Raw genomic sequence first — 16080 nt, 5'->3', positions numbered from 1 at the left:
TATAATTTCAAAAATGACAATTTTTTTGGTCTTTATTAAAATGAAAAGGTTGATCGAAAAGTTTGGGGGATCTAAGAGTGTGGCAACCCAGTAGTCATGATTACTTCGAATTCTGACAATAAGAGGGTCATGTTGCAGGTAGTGCAGCAAGAAGGCACTTATGTGTCTTGCGCATCTCGGAGCCCCAAAATTATTTTCCGGGATAAATGCAGCTAAAAATTATTATTAATTTTAAATCTGGTGGAGCTTAGTATGGATGGCCTAATAGGATCAGTGCTGCACACTGCTACAAAGCCCAAATTATTTTCTAGTCAAGATACAGATAAACATGATTAGTAATTTTAAATCTGGTGGAGCTTATTATAGATGGCCTAATAGAATCAGTGCTGCACACTGCTACAAAGCCCAAATTATTTTCCAACCAAGATACAGATAAACATGATTAGTAATTTGAAAGCTTAAAACGGTTGGTAGGGTGATTTTAACCAATCATCAAGCTTTTACTCTCCCCAGGATGACACAGGGGTAGAAAAGTCGTTTCGGATCCATGATTTGTTCATCTTTATGAACGTGAGTCTGTCTACATTATCAGTGGAGAACCGCGTGCGCTTATCTGTCAGCACACCACCAGCAGCGCTGAACACACGTTCAGACAGAACGCTGGCTGCGGGGCATGACAAGATCTCCAAGGCGTAAGTGGCTAGCTCCGGCCATTTATCCAGATTGGAAGCCCAAAAAGAGCAAGGGTCCAGTGACACAGTCATGGCTTCAATGTTTACTTGGAGATACTCCTGTACCATCGTCTCTAGGCGTTGACTATGTGTCAGACTTCTTGTCTCCTGTGGCCTTGAAAAGGATGGGCTAAAAAAGTGGTGAAATGATTCCGCAAAATTGATGTTACCAGCAGATACTGTGATTCTGTTACGGTTTGAGTGCTGAACACTTGACGGTCCCACGGTTGGCAAGTTGGAACTGTGAGACTCACTACGTGCACCACTGGTGTTTTGTGGAAAAGCACATGTAAGATTCTGCAACAGTCTCTGCTGATACTTCTGCATGCGTGCATCCCTTTCTATGGCAGGAATAATTTCTGCAAATTTACTTTTGTACCAGGGATCTAACAGTGTGGCAACCCAGTAGTCAGGATTATTTCTAATTCTCACAATTCGAGGGTCAGGTTGCAGGTAGTGCAGCAAGAAGGCACTCATGTGTGTTGCACATCCAGGAGCACCAAGTCCCTGTTGTGTTGGTGGCGAGGTAACAATCATGCTTCCTTCCTCTGTCCTCTCCCCCCAACCTCGCACAACAGAAATGTGATCAAGGTCTCCCTCATCTGATGAGTCTTCCATCAGTTCGTCCTCCACTTCTTCCTGGGCTCCTGCACCTTCCTCACTAGTTTGGCTGCTACCATGCGCCCTGGTAAAACATCTCCCCCACCCTCACATGCCTGCCGCCTTGGTGCTGCCGATCGTCTGGACCTTGCAGATGTTAGCCCTTCCGCATACAACTCCTCCTCCTCTACTTTCTCCACCTCCTCTTGTGCCACCACCTGACTCCGAATTCTGTTTAACATGTGCTCCAGCATGTAAATCACCGGAATAGTCATGCTGATAATGGCATCGTCAGCAGTAAACATCTTCGTCGCCATTTCAAAACTGTGCAGAAGGGTGCATAGGTCCCTGATCTGAGACCACTCCTCCAGCGTGATTTGCCCCACCTCTGGATCTAGTTGGCCCAGGCTATACGTCAGAACGTATTGAACCAGGCCTTGTCGGTGCTGCCACAGTCGCTGCAACATGTGCAGAGTTGAATTCCACCGGGTAGGCACATCACATTTTAGCCGGTGAAGTGGCAGGCCCAACGACTTCTGTAGAGATGTAAGTCGCTGAGCTGCGGGATGCGAACGGCGGAAGTGAGCACACAGCGACCGTGCCCTCTGCAGAAGGCCATCTAGTCTGGGATAGTGGGCTAAAAATTGCTGGACAACCAGGTTCAACACGTGAGCCATACAAGGCACGTGTGTGACATTGCCCCGGCGAAGGGCCGCACCCAGGTTTGCAGCATTGTCGCACACGGCCTTCCCTGATTTCAGGTCCAGTGGAGACAACCATTCATGAAATTGGTTCTCCAGAGCTGACCACAACTCCTCAGCTGTGTGATTCACATTTCCCAGACATTTCAAAGTAAAAACCGCCTGATGACGTTGAGCCCTACTGCCAGCATAGTAAGGAGGTGTGCAGGATCCCTTCTACGCAGTTAGAAAGCTTGTGGCATGACCAGACAGGCTTTGGGTGCAGGTGGAAGACCGAGAGGAGGTTGAGGAGGCAGAAGCAGTGGAGGAACTTTGACATAAAGAGGATTGACGCACAACTCGTGGGGACGGCAAGACTTGGACAGCAGCCCCTTGTCCTGCTGTCACCATAGTTACCCAGTGCCCAGTCAGCGACATGTAACGCCCCTGTCCATGCCTACTCGTCCAAGTGTCTGTGGTGAAATGCACCCTGTCACACACAGAGTTTCTCAAAGAAGCGGTGATGTTGTGTGCGACATGCTGGTGGAGCGCAGGCACACCTTTCTTTGAGAAGTAGTGCCGACTGGGCATCTGGTACTGGGGCACTGCGACGGACATAAGGTCTCGAAAATCCTCTGTGTCCACCAGGCGGAAAGGCAGCATTTCTGTAGCCAAGAGCTTGCAGATGGTGAAATTCAACCTCTTAGCTTTCTCATGGCTAGGAGGAAATGGTCTTTTACTTGTCCACATCTGAGGGACCGAGGGCTGGCTATTGTGCTTAGACGGGGTTGATAAGGGTGTCCCCGGCAAACTGCCGGTCTGTGAGGAAGATGCAGGCGGACATGTTAGGTTGCCTTGATCCAAAGGTGGTGCTATCGATGTCGGACAGCGCTCAACACCAGCTGGTGTTACCACCTCCAAAGAAAATGATGACCTGCCAATCACGCTGGCTGTTGCGGGTAAAGAGGTGGCAGGTCTGCGCCCCAAAACAGGTGTGACTGCTGTCCCCCCAGTCACAGAGGATGAAGAGGCCGCGGATGCACAAGATATGGCAGAAGGTGGTTGGCCCGGCCGGCTAGGCCGCATTGTAGCACACTGAGCTTCCCACTGCAACTTATGCTTCATGTCCATGTGCCGGTTCATGCATGAAGTACTCAAACTATGTATTTTTTGGCCTCTACTTAGCTTTTGCTGACAAATGTTACAGATAACACGAGTTGGGTCATCTTTATCGATCTGAAAAAATGCCCAGGCTATGCAAGGCTTAGCACCCATGCGACCTGAAGAGCCACCACGACTTGTGGTGAGAGGCAGAGTTGTGTTTGAGGATGCAGTTGTTGACGTGCTTCCAGTACTACGTCTCTGTCCAGGAAGGCGCAACCTGACCTCGTCGTCACTAGCATCTTCCTCCACCTCCTCTGCTGACCTCATCTCTTGGCTGACTGTGGGTTGACAGTAAGTGGGATCTCCAACCTCATCATCATCACCCTGTGCGTTATCACACCCGTCGTCCTCAGAGCCAACCTGTTCCTGCCCTGACAAAAAACTAAAGTTGTCGCTCCAATCAGGTATTTGAGTCTCATCATCGTCTTCCTCATTGTCTCCACCAACAGGAGTTACAGTTTGGGAATGAGGGTCTACATTATGGTCAGAACCTTCTGCGTCTGGTCCTGGATCCGACTCATAAAGATTCTGGGCATCAGTGCAGATCATTTCCTCATCTGGATTCACAGAAGCGCTGGAATCGACCTCTGATTCCCAGGCTATAGTATGAGTAAACAGCTCTGCAGACTCAACCATCTGTTCTACCTCATACTCAGACGGGCAGCTGGAGATTTGGGAGCTGTGAGGAAGCAAGTGCGATTGGGGTGACACCTTTGAGGACTGGAGTGTTTGTGATGTTGAAGTTGATGTGGAGGAGAGCCCACTTAAAGGAGCACTTGATATCCGTTGAAGCACCTGCTGTTTTTGTGCCTCATCTGGAATTTGTAGCGATTGGCGTGGCCGTAAGAAAGGGATCTTATCACATTGTCCGCTAAAAGAAGTAGACATTTTAGTTTGGCTGGAAGATGGTCTTTCTTCTGCAGATGTTACTGTTGCTTTAACACCTACCCCACGGACACAACCTTTTTTCCCCTTCCCAACATGCCTATTCCCCTTTCCACCAGCAGCAGGCCTTTTTCCACTCATTTTGGTGGTTAACTAATTCACAACTCTGGAGTTGTTTGCACAAAAAACAAAAGATGGGAACCGAGCAGAGCTGAGTGGTCAAACTGTGGTATTAGGCCAAAACTATTGGCTGGGTTAGATGCAGAAAAAAATTATATTCAATTTGCAACCTGATGGAGGTCAGTATAGATGGACTAATAGAACAAGTCCCACACACAGCTAGAAGCCCAAATATTTTTTCAGAGGTAGATGCAGAAAAAAATTGTATTCAGTTTGCAACCTGATGGAGGTCAGTATAGATGGACTAATAGAGAAAGTCCCACACACTGCTAGAAGCCCAAATATTTTTTCAGAGCTAGATGCAGACAAAAAATTATTTTGAATTTGCAACCTGATGAAGGTCAGTAAAGATTGACTAATAGAGAAAGTCCCACACACTGCTAGAAGGCCAAATATTTTTTCAGAGCTAGATGCAGACAAAAAATTATTTTTAATTTGCAACCTGATGGAGGTCAGTATAGATGGACTAATAGAGAAAGTCCCACACACAGCTAGAAGGCCAAATATTTTTTCAGAGCTAGATGCAGATAAAAATTATTTTTAATTTGCAACCTGATGGAGGTCAGTATAGATGGACTAATAGAGAAAGTCCCACACACCGCTAGAAGGCCAAATATTTTTTCAGAGCTAGATGCAGAAAAAAATTATATTCAGTTTGCAACCTGATGGAGGTCAGTATAGATAGACTAATAGAACAAGTCCAACACACAGCAAGAAGCCCAAATATTTTTTCAGAGGTAGATGCAGAAAAAAATTATATTCAGTTTGCAACCTGATGGAGGTCTGTATAGATGGATTAATAGAACAAGTCCCACACACAGCTAGAAACCCAAATATTTTTTCAGAGGTAGATGCAGAAAAAAATTATATTCAGTTTGCAACCTGATGGAGGTCAGTATAGATGGACTAATAGAGAAAGTCCCACACATTGCTAGAAGGCCAAATATTTTTTCAGAGCTTGATGCAGACAAAAAATTATTTTTAATTTGCAACCTGATGGAGGTCAGTATAGATGGACTAATAGAGAAAGTCCCACACACTGCTAGAAGGCCAAATATTTTTTCAGAGCTAGATGCAGACAAAAAATTATTTTGAATTTGCAGCGTGATGGAGGTCAGTATAGATGGACTAATAGAACAAGTCCCACACACTGCTAGAAGGCCAAATATTTTTTCAGAGCTAGATGGAGAAAAAAATGATATTCAATTTGCAACCTGATGGAGGTCAGTATAGATGGACTAATAGAATGATGCTATGCTCAAAAGATTTTACTTCACTAGGTGCAGTAAAAAAATTGGTATTCTATACACAGGTGGTATATCTTGAAACACAGATAGGCTACTCCACTGACTAACACACTCTGCAATAGGCCAAAAAGGATTAGCTTTGCTAGATTCAGCCAAATGCTGTGAAAAAAACTTGCACAGCACTGGGACAGACCTGCCTGGCAAAAACTGATAGGAACTGATGTAACCTAGTCCTGAAAATTACTGCAATTACAATTAGTCTTTACTCCCACAATCTATCTATTTAAGAGCACAGACCTGCCTGATAAAAGTCGTAGGAAATGCTGTAACCTAGTCCTTAAAAGGACTGCAATCACAACTATTCCCTACTCCCAAGCTATCTGTAGATTTGTGCGAAAATTGGCTTGAATTAACAAGGTATAGCGCACACAGCAACAGCGGTGCCGTCTAACACGCAGCTGCAGCAGTGAGAAAATGGTGGCGACGGGGAAAATGGCTTGGTCTTATAGGGCAAGGACATGTGACATACACTGCCAATGACACATGCCCTTGCTTGTGTGAAAAAAAGCACTTCGCTCCGTGTGTGCGCTGCTGATAGGCTGACAAATTGCACCTCCCCACTGTAAATGCGGGAAAGAGAAAAAAAAATGGAGATCTTCATTATTCCTGCAGAGATCTATCCCCTGCCCCTCCCCCACCCCGCTGTACACTCAAACTGCGTATTAACATTAATTTTCATCATTACTGAGAAAAAATCCAGTTATGATTTTGGTGCACGAACAGTTATCGAACATAACCTCGAACAGCCGAATTTTTCTCAAATCGTTCGTGTTCGTCGAACGGCTCGAACACCGCCCAAAACAGCTCGAATTTGAGATTGGCGAACAGTTCGAGTCGAACAACTCTCATCTCTAGTGGCTAGTCCTGGGAGGTGGTAAATGACGGCCAGTTGGAGGTTGGAGGGGGAGTAGAAGCGCACACAGTGCACTTCAAAGGAGGGGAGAGTAATGGAGATTGGCAGTGGGATATGGGTGAAGGAGCAGTTGCCTGACAGGAGAAAGCCTACTCCTTCACCATGCTTGCCATTGGAGCGAGGGGTGGGAGAAAGATGGAATCCACCATACCATGGTTATGTAAGATGTTAAATGTAAGACAGAGTGCCAAGAGAGGGTCCCATACAGGGCGCTGTTCATTATTTTTATACAGATGACCTATCCTTATACTGGTCATAAATATTAAATCGGTGAGGGTCTGACATCAGCCACTCCTGCTTGTCAGCTTATTATCCGTTTCGACAGACGCTGGTTGTAAAAAGTATATAATTCAGAATTGCCTGATACGTATACTATATAGTAGTGGCGGCTGTTGATTGCCAGATAAATTCATATAAGGCCGGGGTCACATGAGCATATAGTCTCTCATCTTGGAGAATCGGATCGATTATGGTAAACGCTGATATGAGTTTGCTCAGAGTGTCAGCTTAGTGTTTTTCGATTCTCTCGGTGGAGAAAATCGTAGCACAGGAGTGGGGAAGATGGAGAACAAAATTTCTCATGTTCTCCATTGTGTGAGTCCACAGAAACCAGACTGCACTCCGATGTCATCCCAGTGCAGTCCAATGTTTTCCATGCACCTGTAGACTTAAATGAACGAATGCCTTCCGATTTCAGAGTGAAATTGCAGTATGCTGCGATTTTTTTCACAGAGTCGGTTAGTGAAATCAGCACTGACCCATTAAATAAAAATGGTCGAAGTGCTATCCAATAAAAAATAAGATAACACTCGTTCAATAAATACGGTGATGTGAGTGAACCTTAAAAGAAAGTTGGAACTAATCTTCTGTACCCAGCAGGTGCTGCTAAACCCAGCTCCATATACCATTTAGAATCGTCAGCAACCAGTGGTGATACGAGCTGATCGGTGTGTGTACCGGGGGTCAGACCATCACCAATTTTCTATTGATAATGACGCACCCCCTAGGCCGTGGGGTACCTGGTGCCAGGCCAGTAAATGCTGGGGGATGTCACAGTGGCGGTGACCCGGTCCATGACCCAGGGCGGTCAATAAAAAGGGGTTATTGATAGGGGATTTATAGTGATTGTATAAAGTTTGTGATGCCACCTGTGGTATGCGGCTAGGGGAGCCGCCGCTGCGGAGCAGGCCCTCTGGAGCTGATGCTACTGCAGCAGGGATGGTGTGGCTCTCAACAGGTTGAGCTTAGCTCCATGGCAGTGTAGATGTTATGGGTTATGCTGGGTGTTGTAGTGCAGGGTTTGATGGCGCAGCAATAATAAGTCCACAACTTAATGGCGGTTTCCTCTTATCTTTACTGGTGGTGATTAGACTAGGGTGCTGGCTAGAAGTGGAAGTCCGGGCAGCCTGGAAGCAAGTAAAGAATCCTCCTAGCTAGGTGAAGTTGGAGGCCTTCCCTTTCCACTAAACTCTTTGGCCCTGCTGCTTGTAGCTGTGCGGTGGCCCTCGTCCCTGAGTGCAACGTTTCTGTGCTCACCCGTATGGCAGGCAACTCGGGCCTTGCTGGTGCATCTCTCCCATGTGGCAGTTCTGGGCCCTCTGTGCTGCTGAGCCTCCAGGCGTCTGATGGGGACAGGAGACCTGCAGTCTCCTGCCCTCTGGTTTCTGCTGCTGGGCCTTCAGTGCCCTACAGCCTCGGACTCCGGTTCTTCTGTGCGGTACTTCTTGGGTGAGCTGCCGCGCAGCTCCAGTCCCCAGATCCTCTCTCCTCGATGTCCTGACTTCCACTCCTCACACTAAGTCTCACTAACCCCGCCCCCAGATCCCAGTTGCTAAGGGGAAGAACTCCCCTTGCTGGTCTGAAGCCTGGAAAGTGTTGCATGCTTAGTAAAACCTGGTTAGGGGACCCCTTCTTGCTTCCAGGCATGGCATCACCTCTTGTGAGGGAGGCAATGCCACTGTGGAAACCGGACCCCTGGGGTGCCACAATAACCTATCATAAGGATATCTAATCAGTATAAAAGAAGTGAAGTGTGGCATAAGCAAAAATAAGGATAAAACTGAGAAGGTTTTATTTTGTTCTTTATATGACTGTCATGCAGGTTTAAGTAAAAAAGCTATTCTTAAATATTGGGATATACTTAATTGTGATCAGAAATATGCACCTATCCTTAGAGATCCTCAGAGTTTAATTTACAAGAAGGGCAAATCATTGGCTAATGAGTTAGTTTGAGCAGACTTGCGATCCCCTAAAATCTCGAGGTAAACCTCATGTGTTTCTCACAATTGTGATACCTTTCTCTACCTATACTGTCATTGTTCATCTATTTTAATATTTTATTTTAATTATTTAGCATTTAACTATGGAGTCACTGTGTGGCACCCCAGGAATCCAGTTGCCACAGTGGCATTGACTCCCTCACAAGGGGTGATGCCATGCCTGGAAGCAAGGAGGGGTCCCCTAATTAGATTCACCAGCATACAACACTTTCCTGGCTCAAGACCAGAAAGGGGAATGTGGCGCCCCTGAGGATTCAGTCGACACAGGGGTACTGCACCTCAGATGAGGTGTGGTATCTCCTCTCCCAGGTAAAGTTGGAGCATCTCTCAGGACCCCACTTCACCATTCATCACTACACAACACCTGTCCTGTAGGGGGCCTAAATACACCAGGGTGCTGCCCGGGCCGGGATAGAGGAGATGGGGGGAACCAAAAGATAGGGGGAACCATGTAGTGGGTGAGGGTGGAGGACACACTTTTAAGCAACACATAATAATTCATGTATATTCAATGGCCATCTTAGGTTCAAGGTCTTTGATTGAGGGTCTTCTGTCAGAGTCCAGCAAGAGGCTGTAGCTGGCGGAAGGTTCGCGGTCTTCGTACTCTGGCCTTGAGATGAGGAGCAGGTCAGAGTTAACCACTGTCTCTACCCGGTCAAGGTCCTGACCTAAGAAGGCCTTAGAGGGGAGCGGAGGAGATAGGCTCCACAGGCAAAAGGATCCCAGGGGGATACGGACGGAGCGGCCTACACCACCTGTATTCTTTATTCTTGCCTAGTCAGAGGGACTCCTGATGCAAGAGGGGTGACCGGCCCCTGATATCTGACTTTGATACTTCACGTTTCAGTCGGAAAAGCCCAGAGGCTTAGTGGATCCCAGGGGGATACGGATGGAGCGGCCTACGCCACCTGTATCTCTCTACCTGCGTTAATCCAATGGGACCCAGCCTTATACTACGTTCACACCACGCATACAGTCAAGAGAAGGCTAGTGGGAGAACATAACAAGGAGAGGAACACACACCAGAGGGGTTTCGACAGGTGCTCCTGATCTACCTGGGAAGTGCTGAACCCCCTTCCCGGTGGCCGCAGTACGCTGTGAGGAGCAGAGGGAAGCTTGGAGGCTAAAGTTCATCTGAATGTGAGTAAAAACCCTGGATGACTTCAAACACCGCCTCAGCCTGTTATTTCCTGTGCGGCACTGCACCCACCATTCCTCCTCACACTGCCCTGAGGCCTGCTCCGCCTGCGGGGAGCCGTTCCATCTTAGCTGCCTGTAACACCGGCCTCAGTGGACTGAAGCAGCGCTGGTGCTCATCACCGGAAACCGTAGGTGGCGTAGTCGAAAAATACCACTTTTACTTGAAAGCCCATTAAAATCCCCTTTTATGTGACCGCCCTGGGCACGGACCGGGTCCGGGCCACGACTGCATCCCCCCCTGACACCTACACTGACCCGGCTCCGAGTAACCCCAATCGCTCAGGGAGGGCCTCACAGGAGCTCCTCCCCTTAGCAACTGGAATCTGGAGGCAGGTTTAGTAAGAATGAGTGGAGAGGAGTTGAAGACAGGACAGCGATGAGGAAGGACCTGAGGAAGGGAGCTGTGTAAAAGCTCACCTGTCCGTGGCTGTGGGGCACTGAAGGCCCAGCAGCAAGATTCGGAGGGCAGGAGACTGCAGGTCTCCTGGCCCAACCAGACACCCGGCGGCTCAGCAGCATCATAGGGCCCAGCACTGCCACGTGAGAGCGACAATTACAGAAGGCCCGAGCTGCCTGCCATACGGGTGAGGAAAATGACGTTTTACTGAGGGCCACAGCATAGCTAGAAGCAGCAGGGCCAAAGAGAGTAGCACAGAGGGAAGGCCTACAACTCCACTTGGCGAGGTGGATCCCCAACTTGTTTCCAGACAGCCTGGACCACCATTACCAGCTAGTACTCGTGCCCCGGTCTGCTCTGACAAACAGCAAGTAAAGCAAGAGCAAACTGCCATTAATGTGTTGTCTGTTAATTACCTGCACCCTCAGCCCTGCACAACACTGTCCCTGCTGACAACACCTACTCTTCAAATCCTCTACACTGCCCTGGAGCCTAGCTCTGCCTGTGGAGAGCTGAACCAACTCTGCTGCGTCACCATCAGCTCCAGTGGATCTGCACCGCAGCGGCTGCCCCTTAAAGCTGCATGCCACAGTTGGCGTCACGAATATTATCTCTAAAAACTTTATTCCCCTCTTATTTTGCCCTTTAATTGACCGCCCTGGGTCACGGACCGGGTCACCACCACCGTGACATCCCCCAGCATCAACCGGCCCGGCTACCGAGTACCCCACTGCCAAGGGGGCACGTCAACTGATACCAAAGGGACTCAATGAACTTTTGCTGTAGCAAATTTATGAATGTACCTTATTTGACTATTGTGAGATTTGCTTTGTATTTAGGTTCCTGTTTCTTTGCACATGTGTCCATAAGAACAGCCCTATACAGCTACGTCCTGTCCGAATCTTCTTCATTGACCATTCTGTTTAAGAACCTGAATCTCTCCACTTTACAGTACTGGAGCGTAGACAGCAGATTCTCTAGCCGCCTCTCTGTCTGACAGTACACAGAACTTTACAATACACCTAAAAAACTCAAAAGCCCAAAATATAATAACAACTTTAAGGACTCATCAGAAAACATAATATAGACATTATTTAAAAAAAATAAAAATATATAATAAAAGAGTATAGCACAGAGAGATCTATACCACCCAGGAAACAAATCAAAAAATCACTACCAGTGTAACTTATAAAATGCACAATCCTATATATCTATAATAATAGGCCAAGTCGCCAAATGACCAAGTCAAATATAGTAAATAAAGCCTACAAATGGCTGAAGTAACATTGCAAGTAGAAAGCAGTAAATAGAAGGAAGACCTCTGTGGAAGTTAACCCAAACCACCATTATATAGACAGAGGTGGTGAATGAATCTGGTGAAATTTGAATTCTTTTCCACTGATTCACTCTATTTCATCAGGGTAATTCGAAATGAGAATTATTTAATGCAAAGAGATTGTGACATATCATGTTCTGGGCTTTTTCCATACTCTAGAGCATAATAAAAATAAGTTAAAAATATATACTTACCTCACCCCGGCCCTCTCTTTTCCTGCAGTGCAGGCCCGCTCTTGTCGGGTCTAGTCTTTAGTCTGACAATCTCTTCTGTAAAAAGGTCAGGTGAGATGAATATTTTTTTTTCTGGCAATTTAGAACCCAGAAAAATAGCAGCAGAATAGAATCGCAAAAAATTTGATTTTTATCAAATCAAATTTTTTTTAAAAGATTCAAATCAAATTCAGTTAGCTTTAAATTGAATGATGGCCCTATGTCCCATACTAGTGGATAGTGGACACAAGGACCAGACTTATCTGCATTGATAGCAAATAAGAGAGTGGGATCTGGCCTAAATGTCATGGTATTGGGGTGAAGAGGAAGACAAAAAACAGATGTCACGGAACAACAAGGGGATGTCCTGCGGACAACACACCACACGGATACAACGAGATAATAAGGGGGGATAAAGAGGGCCCTAGCGGTAAGGAAGGGACACCTCCTGATACCAACCTGTGTCTGACCCTAAGCTCCCCAGTGGTCCCTAGACGAGTCCTTCCCCCCATGCGCGATCATGTGCCTAATCCCTCGTTGGCCCTGGACTTAACCTGGTTAGTGCACAGGCCAGCGAGACACTAATCTCACCACTACAATAGGACAAAACAAGGAAGGTAAAACAAACAATGGGAGACAACAACATAAAATACACTTATGAACTATATGAGCTATAACTGATGGTCAGCTGATGGATTATTTGGCTATTTAAAGGAGGTGGGAATGGCACCAACCAATATCAGCTGACCATCCTCAAAAGGCTGCCAGCAAGAGACTAAGATTAACCCTTGCTGGACCAAAAAGAAATAACTGCATTTAAATTACAGCATGCCCAGAGCTGTCACAAATTCCTTGAATTATTCGTGACACCAGACCTTTGCCCTGGGTGGCAAAAATAAGGTACTATAAAAAGGGGTCCTATATGATCCTTCCCCTTGTGCCATTGTCACATATTGACTAGGGACGGTTGGCGCCTACCTGATCCCTCGAACTAGGGGGCGCTCTAGTCTATCACTGTCCCCAAAATTACCCCTGAAGGTGTAGACGCTTGAGTCATTTACCTTGCAATGCTCCTGTCTTAAACCTTATCTGTTTCCTCCCCCACCCAGGGAGGTGTGAGGCCGAAGTATATAGGATTACAGATGAAAGAAAACTACAATCATAAAAATATACTCACAAAACAACCGAGGGGAACACATGAGAGGGATAGGTAGGAGAAACCAATTAGGAGAGGATGAGGATAAGCATGCAAACCAACTCCAAACAGAATTCTCCTGAAAAACTCTCCAATCACCTACTCCAAACACTGAATTTCTCCTTCAACACCTAACAAGGAAGTAAGAACTATCACTGGAGTTCCTAAGTGCCAGTGGTGAGCATATATACCAGAAGGGAGTGGCCAACACAGAACAGCTGAGACAATTCAGGATGAAGATCAACTGAACTGATTAACCCTTGCAATTGCAGAGAAAGGACAATCTGCACAACTTAATATGATGATTTAATAGTTCTAATCTGTGCAGGATTTCATGTGACAAGATGCTGCTGTCTTCTGACCCCTCTCGGTCCCGGTATCCAAGTGACAGCCGCCTCTTGTGTACGCCAGTGCTGAGCAGTATTTATATAATGCCAGAAATCTCTACTAATTTCTGTGTAAACAGTCAGGTTTGAACATCAGAATATTTGGATACATCACCCTAATTTTTTAAGAAACTATTATTTTTTTAAACCATGATTGTTTGACAGAAAACAGGCAATTTAATCTAAATGATTGTGTGCTAATTACTTCTCTCCATTTGAACTAATTATCCTTTTCCTGGTAACTTTACAAAACAGAAAATTACTGGATGTGCAATTAACCAGGGTATTTAAAGCAAACCTACCAAAGATGATTTTCTACCATTCACTTGTAGAGGTGAAGCCAGCCGCCTAACACAACAGATGTTGGCACAAATGGTTAAACATCGCCAGCTGTTGTGTTTTTTATGCTGCAATCCTTATACTCCTGTTTTCATAAAACTCCACTTGGTTTGAACAAATGATGTGCTGGTAATAATCACTTGTGAGGCCACATATTAAGCATCGAGTACAGAACACTTTTGGGTACAATATGGTAAAAGTGATGAAGAATAAATCGGTCTCCATACTGACATAACTGGAAGGTTTTGTTGAATGATGTGCTATGCACATATTTTATTAGTATTAATATGTCTCAGGGACCATTTTATACATTATTTATATATATTCACTATTCATTAAAATCGACCACCATATTTTGCACTTTTTTTAATGTTAAAAATACATGTACCATTCATTGTGCTGAGAGGGTCATTGGTTTGTTCCAGTGTCATGTGAGGGCTAGTGATGGGCGAGCACTAAAATACTCGGCTACTCGCTGCTGAAGTCGAGCAAATTGGAATACTCGGGTGCTCGACCCGAGCAACGAGCCCAATGTAAGTCTATGGGAAACTCGAGCATTTTTCAGGCGGCTCCCCCCGGCGATCTGCAGATGGCCTTAAAATTGCCCAAATCGATGGGAACAGTGCTCACATGACATGGGAACAGCATGGGGAAGACCCCTGGAAGCATCTCTGACTCCCAGATCACTGCTGTTAGCAACGTGGTCAGAGTATTACACCACTTTTACGGACTCACAATAAAACATACAAAAACAAAACCAAAATGGATTTTCCTGGGAAATACCGTATTTTTCGGACTATAAGATGCACTTTTTTCCCCAAAAATTCTGGAGGAAAATGGGGGGTGCGTCTTATAGTCCAAATGTTCGGGGGTGTATATATATGTGGGGTGTGGGGGGAGCGGCAGCAGTGGAGGAGCTGGGCACAGGAGGCAGCAGCCGCCCACTGCAGCCTACACTGTCCCTGCTGCTAAAGAAATTGAATATTCACTGCTCCCCTTGCCCATGGGGCGTGGGGAGCAGTGAATATTCATGCTCCTTAATAGCAGCACACAGTGTAGCCACCCTGTGGCTCCTGCTGCTGCCGGAATCGCCTGTGCCTGCTGTTAAAGGGCATGAATACTCAACCTCTCTCCACGCCCATGGGATTAGGGGTGCCATGCATACCAGGATAGGGATTAGGGGTGCCATGCATACCAGGACAGGGATGAGGGGTGCCATGCATACCAGGACAGGGATGAGGGGTGCCATGCATACCAGGATGGGAATTGCTGTGCCATGCATACCAGGATGGGGATTACTGTGCCATGCATACCAGGATAGGGATTGGGGGTGCCATGCATAGCAGGATAGGGATTAGGGGTGCCATGCATACCAGGATAGGGATGAGGGGTGCCATGCATACCAGGACAGGGATGAGGGGTGCCATGCATACCATAATAGGGATGAGGGGTGCCTTGCATACTAGGATAAGGATGAGGGTTGTCATGCATACCAGGATGGAGGGGTTCCATGCATAACAGGATAGGGATGAGGGGTGCCATGCCTACCAGGATAGGGATGAGGGGTGCCATGCATACCAGGATAGGGATGAGGGGTGCCATGCACACTAGGATAAGGATGAGGGGTGCCATGCATACCAGGATGGAGGGATGCCAGGCATACCAGGATTGGGATGGGGACCACGTATAAAGGGAAGGGGGGGGCATATATACTAGGATGGGGGATATTGTCAGAATTGGGGGACATTACCCCTATACCAGTGTCAGCAGAAGACTGCCCCCCTTAGAAATGCATCATGACCACATTTTTTGCTTAAATTAGTTTTTTTTCCTCCCCTAAAACCTAGGTGCGTCTTATGATCCAGTGTGTCTTATAGTCCGAAAAATACGGTATGTTAAGGAACATCCTTTCCAGGGTAATGACTTGTATATAAGGCAAAATAAATAACCAAAAACAAAAATACTCCTCCACAACTTGGGCTATGTTCACACGTAGTGTTTTTGATGTGTTTTTGCACTTTTGAATTGCGTTCAACCAAGACAAATGCATTCACCAGGAAATGTCATTTTAACATTTTACAACCTTATCTGGCCATGTGGTGTGTGACACATCATCAGACACATGCATACAGTGCTGAAAAGACAAGGGAACAGCATGGGGAAGACCTCTGGAAGCATCTCTGACTCCCAGGTCACTGCCTAAAAGTGTGCCCATCATAAGTGATCCTTGGGGCACGCGAAGATGCTTCCAGCCCTGCACCTGTCATTGCAGACTT

This window comes from Phyllobates terribilis, unplaced genomic scaffold (genome assembly GCF_046119375.1).
Source record: "Phyllobates terribilis strain yellow unplaced genomic scaffold, ASM4611937v1 Scaffold_11__3_contigs__length_659146591, whole genome shotgun sequence".
Lineage (NCBI taxonomy): Eukaryota > Metazoa > Chordata > Amphibia > Anura > Dendrobatidae > Phyllobates > Phyllobates terribilis.
The sequence above is the reverse complement of the archived record's forward strand: the minus strand, read 5'-3'. Positions refer to the sequence as shown.